This window comes from Rhagoletis pomonella, unplaced genomic scaffold (genome assembly GCF_013731165.1).
Source record: "Rhagoletis pomonella isolate Grant_MI unplaced genomic scaffold, Rhpom_1.0 Rhpom_scaffold_00006, whole genome shotgun sequence".
Taxonomy (NCBI): Eukaryota; Metazoa; Arthropoda; class Insecta; order Diptera; family Tephritidae; genus Rhagoletis; species Rhagoletis pomonella.
The window spans coordinates 45,832,577-45,842,282 of NW_023458560.1; positions in this window are offsets into that span (position 1 = coordinate 45,832,577).

Here is a 9,706-nt window from a genome sequence, read left to right on the forward strand (position 1 = left end):
TGTTTAATATAAAGAATCAGTTTCGGGTACCGAAATGGAAGTATTGAGTACCGAAAGTTTCTAAACAGCTGGCGGCCCCCTTAGAAAATATTTGTGAAGCAAAGACTCCTTAAACTTCTCTCCTTTTATACCCTTATTAAAATTTTCGATTAACTTGAACAGCTGACAACCCTCCAAAAAGAATTTTCTCTAAATAAATCGGCTTTGAATTACACCCTCACTGGTGTGATATTTAAGTTAGCTTATTTATTAATAATTAATTGACTTTAACTTTGTTAACGGCAACCCCCTTAAAAGCAGTTTTCGAAATAAATCGTTTTGGAACGCCCATCGCCGTCATACGAAAAACATTTCATTTTTATATATATAGATTGGTATCAGTATATTGCTTTAGTATTATTAGTAGAATGTATGTGTGTACTTACTCATGCTTTGCTATTCCCTTAAAAATATTGTTAACGATATATAATTTAAGACATACATATGACAGCACTTCACTAATTATTGTGAATCACCCAAACAATTTTACAATGGCGCCAACGTTAAGCAGCTAAATGAGATATCCATTCATTAATCATGAAAGTTTTGTTTTATTTTGCTTCGACTTATTTAAATTGCATTACTGCTTTTTAACTAGTTTTCGTCAGGTTCAAGTAGACTTTACTATTGTTATTAACCGAGCAATAAAACAATGGCTAGCGGTTAATTATACATAAATATTGAACTTACATATGGATGGTCCTCTACAATAATGACACAATTCAAAATTAAAAAAAAAACTGTTACTAATCGATTTACAACCCTTACTTAAGTAAGCAGTAAGGATTTTCATGCGGCCGAGCGGCCGAGCGGCTATCTTGACCCTGTCCAATGGGTTCATAACCTCCCTGCAGGCTTTCGAGAAGTTTGCTGACACTCCTCAATGACGGGGAAGTACTTTCTCTGTTTCGAGAGCGGTAGAAAGTACACACATAGTTACATAAATCTTAATAGAGAGTTATGTAGCCACCCTGCAGGCAGGGAAACCGCGGACTAGTGAATCAAATTTCGATTTCCGTACTAGATCTGATCCAGTCCAATTGCAACTAGATCTCCCCCAGTTCAAAATCAGCGAAATGTGGTACTTTTAAAAAACTTTTTTATTAAATTTTCTTGATTAGAAATCTATATCTAAGGTGACGGTAAGTACCTCTGCAAACTCAGCTACATCCAAAGGTATGTAAACGTACATTTCTTACAATCATTCAAACAAATTTAATTTTAAATTGAAAACATAATCCTTTGAAAATAATTTAAAATCGCACACAATCGCAAGAACCAAAAAGGTTGAAAAATCATGATACTTTTTTCTTTCATCTGTCGATCGTAGAACTGGTTCGGAACTATAGAATTTAGGACTAGTTCGGAACTAACGAAAAATTTATGCAGCGGGGGGCAATTGACAATTCCTAGGGCATCGCCATGTTAAATTCGCCAGTTATTTGCATGAAAAAGAGATTTATCGCGAACCAGTACTATGTCTAACAGCCAGTTTCAGCAAACTATTTAAGTGGAAATTAACTTTAATTTAATTTTGTATTTAATTCTCATTTAAATAATTTTCAGTTTCAATAAACTATTTATTTAAGTGAGTAAAAAGTGGTTGTAAAACAGACTAGGACTAGCTTTCGCTTTCATTTGTACTGAGAGCTTTTGAAAGCTTTGGCACGCTGTGTTGTAAAAGCAGGGCTGGTATACAAGTAAGCAGCAGTTACACAATGATCAGGTGATTAAACGTGTAACACCTCTGAGTGTGGTTATTCTGATTTAACTTTTATTTAAGTGCAGAGCATAGGTCACTTAAATCAAAATTAAAATTGATTGGTGAAACCGAAATTAAAGTAATTTTCACTTAAATAATTTGGTGAAACTGGCTGTAAGTGTACAAGAAGACTAGAGATTTTCTCCGCAGGGCGTTTGTGGTCTCACCTGCACCGGACTACAGTGAGCTAATTCTGCATATGCCTTGAAGATCGCAGAGACGGTGGAGCAGATTCTGAGTGTTTGTCTTGCAGAGGCTGAAAGAATTCTGATTATGGAAAGAGAACCTTTATGGGCGTCAACTATTTAAGTTTGTACTTCCCCTACGTTCAGTAATTCAGTGAATCGCACTTCATATTCTCAACAAGATTTTCGAAAAAATCTTGTAGCTCAAGTTTTTTTTTTTTTGATAAAGCATTGCAAACTTATCGATTTTGCTGAATGCTTTGGAATGGAAATCTTATCGAATGACTTTCAAATAGAAATTTCTATGCTGCTGCCGAATTCAGCAAATGTTGTCCTCGCTGAAATGATTGCTATCGGCAAGGCAAATAAAATACTCGACCAAGTACACGCATCGCAATTTTTTTCGACCAGACGGGCAGCAATAAGAACCATTGGCTAACTGACAATTACTTCCAAAAAAATTTGGCAATGGATGATGGAAATTCGTAACAACAAGAAAAAGCCATGAGTACCAGGTAGTCATGAAGTTTAATGTCTAAACATCTATGTCCCGAACTAGTTCCGTAGTAAAGATAAAAAGTCCTGAACTAGTCCCGAACTGGCTTGAACTAATCCAGAATTAGTTCCGAACTAACGCCGAAAAAGTGCCGAATTAGTCCTAAAATGGACCCAGAATTATGCCGAAAATGTCACGAAACAGTCTCGAACTAGTACTTATGTACTATATCAACTAACAGTGTAGCTAGAATAGCTGATTACGCTTGTTTTCATTTGTACTCTTTCTGAAATCGTCTTGGCTCGCGCGTAATAGTTTACGCAAAGATGTTTAGACATCAAAAATCATTTTTTCAGAACTATAAATTTAGCTTTTACTTATTTAAATGCAAATAGACAAGAGTGTCATCTAGGGTGTCAAATTATTGCTAAGAACCTAAGCACTAGGCGACACATAAGTAAAAAAAAATTCGTCACAATCCAGAAGTTTAATTTAGGAGGAGAAAAATTGCGAGCAAACGCACGAAATTTTTTAACTAAATACATTGTAATACAAGAATATTTAAGTTTTTGTTTTTTTCGAAGCTTTTAACTAATTTCAAATTTTATTTGTATTGCCAAAGCACAGCAGAAGCATTAAAAAGCAAATGTAGCTCTACACGTGCCTAGGTACATATATAAGTATATATCCTATTGATTTGAGTGCATACAAACATATATCTACACATAGTATGTATGTACATTAGTGTGGAGCGGAAAAAACTAAATTTTGCGATTTCCAAATTCTAATAGTGCGGAAAAATTGCGTAACATGTTCCTATTGAAGCACTTTTTACTTTTTGTTTAAGATTTTCTAGAAAGATCTTAAGTATGCAGTTCTGTAGCCCATTAAATTTTAGAAATTATTTTTCGAATTTTTTTGCTGACAGTAGAAAATGCGTGACACGGTTAGCAAAAAAAAAGTAAAAGTCAACGCGATTTTTTACCAACTTGAAACTTTTTCGTTAAATGTATTGGGCTACAAAACTGCATACCCAAAGTCTTTCAAAAAGATGTGTAAAAAAAGTATAAAATAACCATGATGATGAGGAGTTTTAAAAATTCCTTGGGGCCAATGTAAATATTATCCGATCGGAAAACGATTTAACACGGTTCAATGTGATCATGTCATGCAATTTCTCCACACTATCAGAATTTCGGAGTCGAAAAATTTATTTGTTTGCTCCACCCTAATGCAAATACATACATATAAACATTTACTTGTTATCTACGTATGTACATAGGTATAATTGTATTTCAGCCTCATTGTAGAATCGTGCTTTTATTTCATTTAAAATAAATTAAATTTATTTGTGCAAAAGAGTGTGCCGAAAACAAAAGCATCAAACAAGAACAAGTAGGTATGTTGAGGCGCCGCACAGTGCCGCGACTCCATACAAATGATGGACAAAAATAGAAGGAGTGGTCAGAATTGGCTGAAACTTCACACCTAGAAGTATTATGCCCCTCTAATTTCAAAAATGAAATCGGTTTTTCTGTACCGGTTACTCATTTCGAGAAAACCGACTTTTTCTTGCATTTTTATATGAAAATGGTCATTGTGGACATGTGTTGATATAAGTGGAAGGAGGCATCAGAATGGGCTGAAACTTTACACCTGAAAGGACTATATCACGGCATTTTAAGAAAAAAAAAAACGTTTTTCAGCATCTGTTACCATTTAATTAAAAAATTTTTTTTTTACAATTTTATAAAAAGGTAAAATAACTCATAATCATCGTAGACATATGTTTATAAAAACCGAAATAGTATCCAGAACTTGTTGAAACTTTACACCTAAAAGGACTAAGCCATGCTTATTTCAAAAATGAAATCGGTTTTTCGGTACCGGGTACCCATTAAAAAAAAAAAGATTTTTTTTTACATTACTATATGAAAGACAAATAAGGCATAATCATTGCTGATTGGGGTGTTTACGAAAACAGGAAGGAGTCGGCGCGCCGATGCAAAACGCTATATACAATAAACTATATGTACATATTGACACTTTGACCGTTGTGGATGATTAGCTCTATAAAATTGCCAGAAGGCAATAATAAGAAATACCAAAAATTAGAGGCATAAAAAATCTATAGAATATAATAAAAATAAAATTTAATTGAAATTAATAGTAGTATATTATTCAAATTAATGAAAACGTATAAAAACAGTTTTAGCGCGCCTGGAAATATAAACACATAAACATACATACATACATATCGTTACTTAAAGGGAAGGAGTTTCCAAGTCCATTTTTTGAAATTATTCCCACAGTAATGCAAATTACTGAAAACAATCCTTTATTAAACAAAAGTTATCTTACTGTTGAATGTGAACTCGAATTCATATCGAATAATTAAAATTAAAAAATGCTCTATCATGCCATGTACATACATGTGTATAATACCGACTGTTGGGATACATAACTTGTACATTAGACTGACGTTATGCTTTTCCGAAATATTTTGGCGGAAGTTTAAAATATAATTCATTTTATAACTCCTATAGAAAAACAGCGCCGATTTTTATTTTTTTTGTATGAAGAGTGTACATTAGGCTGGGTCGATTTTGTATGGGGGAAAATAAAAGTCATTTGACCGCATTGTAATAGTAATATTATGATGTTTTAGGCCTAAGCCAATTGTTATTGGCCAAGAAAGATTAATTTAAAACTTATCTTTAGCCCGTGCAATTAAATCAAAGTGTATGAGTTTCGAAAATGAAACTTTGGCTTGTAATATCTATGGAATGAGTTATTGTTATAAAAATGATGATATATCAAATTAAGGGCTATTAAATTTAGTACCTCACGTTCATTTATCATTTTTCAATAAGTCTACACGTTTTTAAGATGTCAAGATAAAACTTACAATAACTATAATTTTCCCTTATGAATTTTCAATTCTTCATTACTTCAGCAACCAAGTGAAAAATACAAACAAGTGAGACGAGATTTATTTCAAACGGTTTAATGTTTTCGGATGCTTATGTAATACTAGAGGGACCATAGACTTAGTCACGCCGATTTGGTCAGTTTTCAAGATCGTCGTGAGTGAATGTATTGTCAAAGATTAGGAATCGTTTGACAAGTTATTAGTAGTTTCAAACATATAAGAATTAACATACATTAGCATAATACAATTAGGGTGAGAAACGCCCATTTTAAGTCCATTTTTGCGGTCTTGAAAACTGGTGCCGAATGGTTTCATTAGTCGCCGAAGAAGCACATTTTTCGCGGTTTCTAAATTTGCCGAATGAAAGTAGGGGACGTGCAATAAGTTTTTAGATATACATAAATATTTTAGTTAATTCCATTATGTGAAAAAGTGACTGTAGGTAAATGCAATACTCTTTAACATGTCCTGGGAAATCCTTTTGAGGACTCTCCAATTGGACGATATTGCTTTGCATTCAGCTTGAACGAAAAAAGGCACTCGCTGGCACACATTTCTGTAATCCTGGTCTTTCATTTAGAGGTTATATATGCAATTGAAGAGAATTTTTTTTTAGAAAAAAAAAACTTGAGATGCACTTAAGTTTTTGGATATAACTTTGGTAAATGTTACTTGATCGGTGAGTAATAATTAACAAATTGAAGGCGAGACTTACTGTTACTGATTTATGATAATAATATGATGAAAATCGTTCAGATTATAAACCAGTTATTTTAATATAAAAAAAAATGTTAACAAAATCTTTTTTGTCATTTTGCTATATTTGCAATTTTTAAATTGTATGCATAAACATAAGTAAACTAATTAGTGTTTCGAGAAGTGGTGCCTGTTCAGTGTTTCCATACTCATTTGCATAAACAAAATTTTTCCACGATGATGGAACTTAATGGCTATTCTATTAGTGCTACCGAAATTGTTCCTAAATTTGCAAAAATTCGCAAACTATAGCTAATATTGAAAAAAGATTAGAATATTTGGAACTAGCGATCTAAATGCACGCCAGCAATATTAATGCTGTTCATCACATCTTTTGACTATAGGCCAGTGCAATTATCAAGAGAAAAATTAAAATTTCCTTGAAAATAGTTAAGTTTCATATTAACGATAAGCTAAAGTGCTGCGAGAAATGATATTTGACTTTATCTTTTGAGGTAACGGATTCATTATCTAATAATATGCACCAACCCTTTTTACTGAACCCAGAATTTTTAACAAGAATTGGTCCTATTCGACTAGTGTGCTGTGGGTCTCTTGGCGGTCGATGCGCGGGCTCTCACAATTAAAATAAAATACTAATATCACTGGTCGACGGCCAAAATTTACCAGAGACGCCGTTATGAAATTCGTGTGTAAAATCACCCCCTGATTCCGAAAATCAAGGTTATTTTTAATTTTATGGTACCGTTTCTGAGATATTTGCAATTTACCGTTTTTGCAAAAAAAAAAAAAATTGGGTCCACTTAATCATATATATCTCAAGAACGAATTAAGCAATTCCAAACCGGTTTGAAGCTTTTAAAAGGTAATAAAATTTTCTATAAGCTGTGCATACAACACTTTTTGCTAGGCCCTGTAGATTCAAAGATAACGAAAAATCATTACCGATTTTTTCAATTTTTTTTGTAAAAATATAAAAAAAATTGTACTTTGCGGGGAAGGATCTCGAAAACCTTTTATTTTTTTGCAGATTTTTTTTTCTCCCTAAGCTCTGTTATATTACAAAAAAAAATAAGGTATCATCGAAGAAAATCGATGCAAAACTACGTAAGTTATAAGCGATCAAATAAAAATACCCAGGTTGCGCAATTTCAACGTATACCTCAAAACGTATGTATGGTATAAAGAAGAGTGAAATATCTAGCTATGCTCTGTTTCTATTGAGTTAAAAGTTCAATTTATGAATGAAATTACTCATATTTTTAACTTTTTTTTTAAATTTATTTATGTTTATACTATATTCTAACAATCTTTATCTTAATTTGATTTTACTATGTTGTCGAAATAATTATGTGTTCTACTTTGACGCTTATTCAGTTTAGGATCGGTTTCTCTTATGAGAAACCAGCAGTAATCACCCATCATTGCGACGTCCCAGAATCCTTGATATCGATTCTCAATTAATTTCATTTGCTGATGAAACCTTTCGCCATGTTCATCACTTTCGTCGCCAAGATTTGCCGGAAAAAAGCTCAAATGTGAGTGGAGAAAGTGAATTTTTAAAGACATATTTACGCCCATTTTCGCATAATTATTGATTAGGTCGTTCACTATCTGCTCGTAGTTAGGGCTTTTGTGTCTACCGAGAAAAGAAGCAACGACCTTTTCAAAGGATTCCCACGCTGCTGCCTCAACTGATGAGAGTAGTCCTTTGAATTGATTATTGTTGATCAACTTTCTTATTTGTGGTCCAACAAAAATACCTTCCTTTATCTTGGCTTGAGAAATATCTGGAAAAACTGTTTTCAAATAGTCGAATGCTTCGCCTTCTTTGTCCAAAGCCTTAACAAAGTTTTTAATGAGACCGAGCTTGATGTGTAAGGGTGGAAGTATGATTTTCTCTTTCTTGACAAGAGGGGTGTATTTGATGTTATCCACACCAACGGTAAACTCGACTCTTTCCGGCCAATCCTTTCTGACGTAGTGGTCCTTACGAGCTCGGCTATCCCACTTGCAGAGGAAGCAGCAGTGCTTGGTGTAGCCACTTTGTAGACCGCATAGCATTGCAACGACTTTGAGATCAGAACATATTTTCCAATCATGCTCTTCATATTTGATAAATTTGAGTATTTTTTGCATTTCCTCGTAGGTTTCCTTTGTAGTTACTGCATGTGCAATCGGGATAGAAGGCTTTTTGTTACCAATATGCAATAATACAGCCTTCAAACTCAGTTTATTGCCGTCTATGAACAATCGCCACTCTTTTGAATCATATGTTTGACCAAACTCTTTGAATAAACCAGGGATGTCGTTGCAGTAGCATATACTGTCTTTCTTGGTATAGTGTTTGGAAAATGGTTCGTGACGAGTTCTACTATATGTCACCTTAACATCGGATGACACAAATTTAAATTGTTGCATACGAGAAGTGTGGATCTCGGCCTTTTCCTTGGATAGTTCCAAATCTCTTATCCAATCATTAAGTTGTGCTTGTGACAGAACGTTTCTTTCGTTTTCCATGCGAAATTCAGTACAACTTGATCCCCCGCACTCAGATGCTACTGTTGACAATGGAACTGGATCCGCAACTGCCGTTGAATGTAGTACTGGTAATGTCACTGTAGGTACGCTAGCATAGGTTACTCCTCTTGATCTTCCAACGCCAAGTACTTTTGTTTGACAAATATAACACTCTATTGAATGGCAAGTAGGTTCTCTCCATATCATTGGTGTATCAAATTTTGTTTGTTGTCCTGATTCCCACTAAATCAATTCTACTCGACACGATGTACACAAAGTGTTCGGTGTTCAGCATTTTTAGGCTCAATTCCAAAATACTTGGAGTATAAAGTTTTGATATGATCTGAGAATACTCGTCGTCGCCTTATGATAGTATATTGACATGAAACAGAACATATCTGGATGCTTATTACACTCAAATTCTCGCGTCCTTTTACTCATTTTATTTTTTTTAATAAATCACGGTTTTGAAATTAGACTTATGAACTGAACTATCTCCGGCTAGCCTTGAAGATGTTATGAAGTTTCAAAGCGCATTAACTCATATTTATACTCGGAACAAGAATAAAATTGAAAAAATCAAATCTTACCTAGACAGAAAGGTTCCTTTTTATAACAAGCCGGGAAAAGAAAATACTACCTGTTTTAGATGTAGGCTTTAGAAATTTTCTGTGTCTTATAATTTTGAAAATCTACCTGCATACTTACCCATAACTGACGGAAATACATGTTTATAACTACATGCCTACAGCAGGTTTCGAACCCAATCACTCTTCCTTTCGATGCAACCACTCTACCTACTATAATACAATTCGAGTATTAAAAGTACTATTTGATTTATTTAAAGAAAAAGTGTTATCATTGTTATGGTGTTATTCGTTTATCCGGATAATATCTCACTTGCACTTTATACCTTTAATATATGTATGTATGTATAGGTACATACATTGAAGTTGCGCAACCTGGGTATTTTTATTTGGTCGCTTATAACTTACGTAGTTTTGCATCGATTTTCTTCGATGATAGCTTATTTTTTTTGTAATACAACAGAGCTT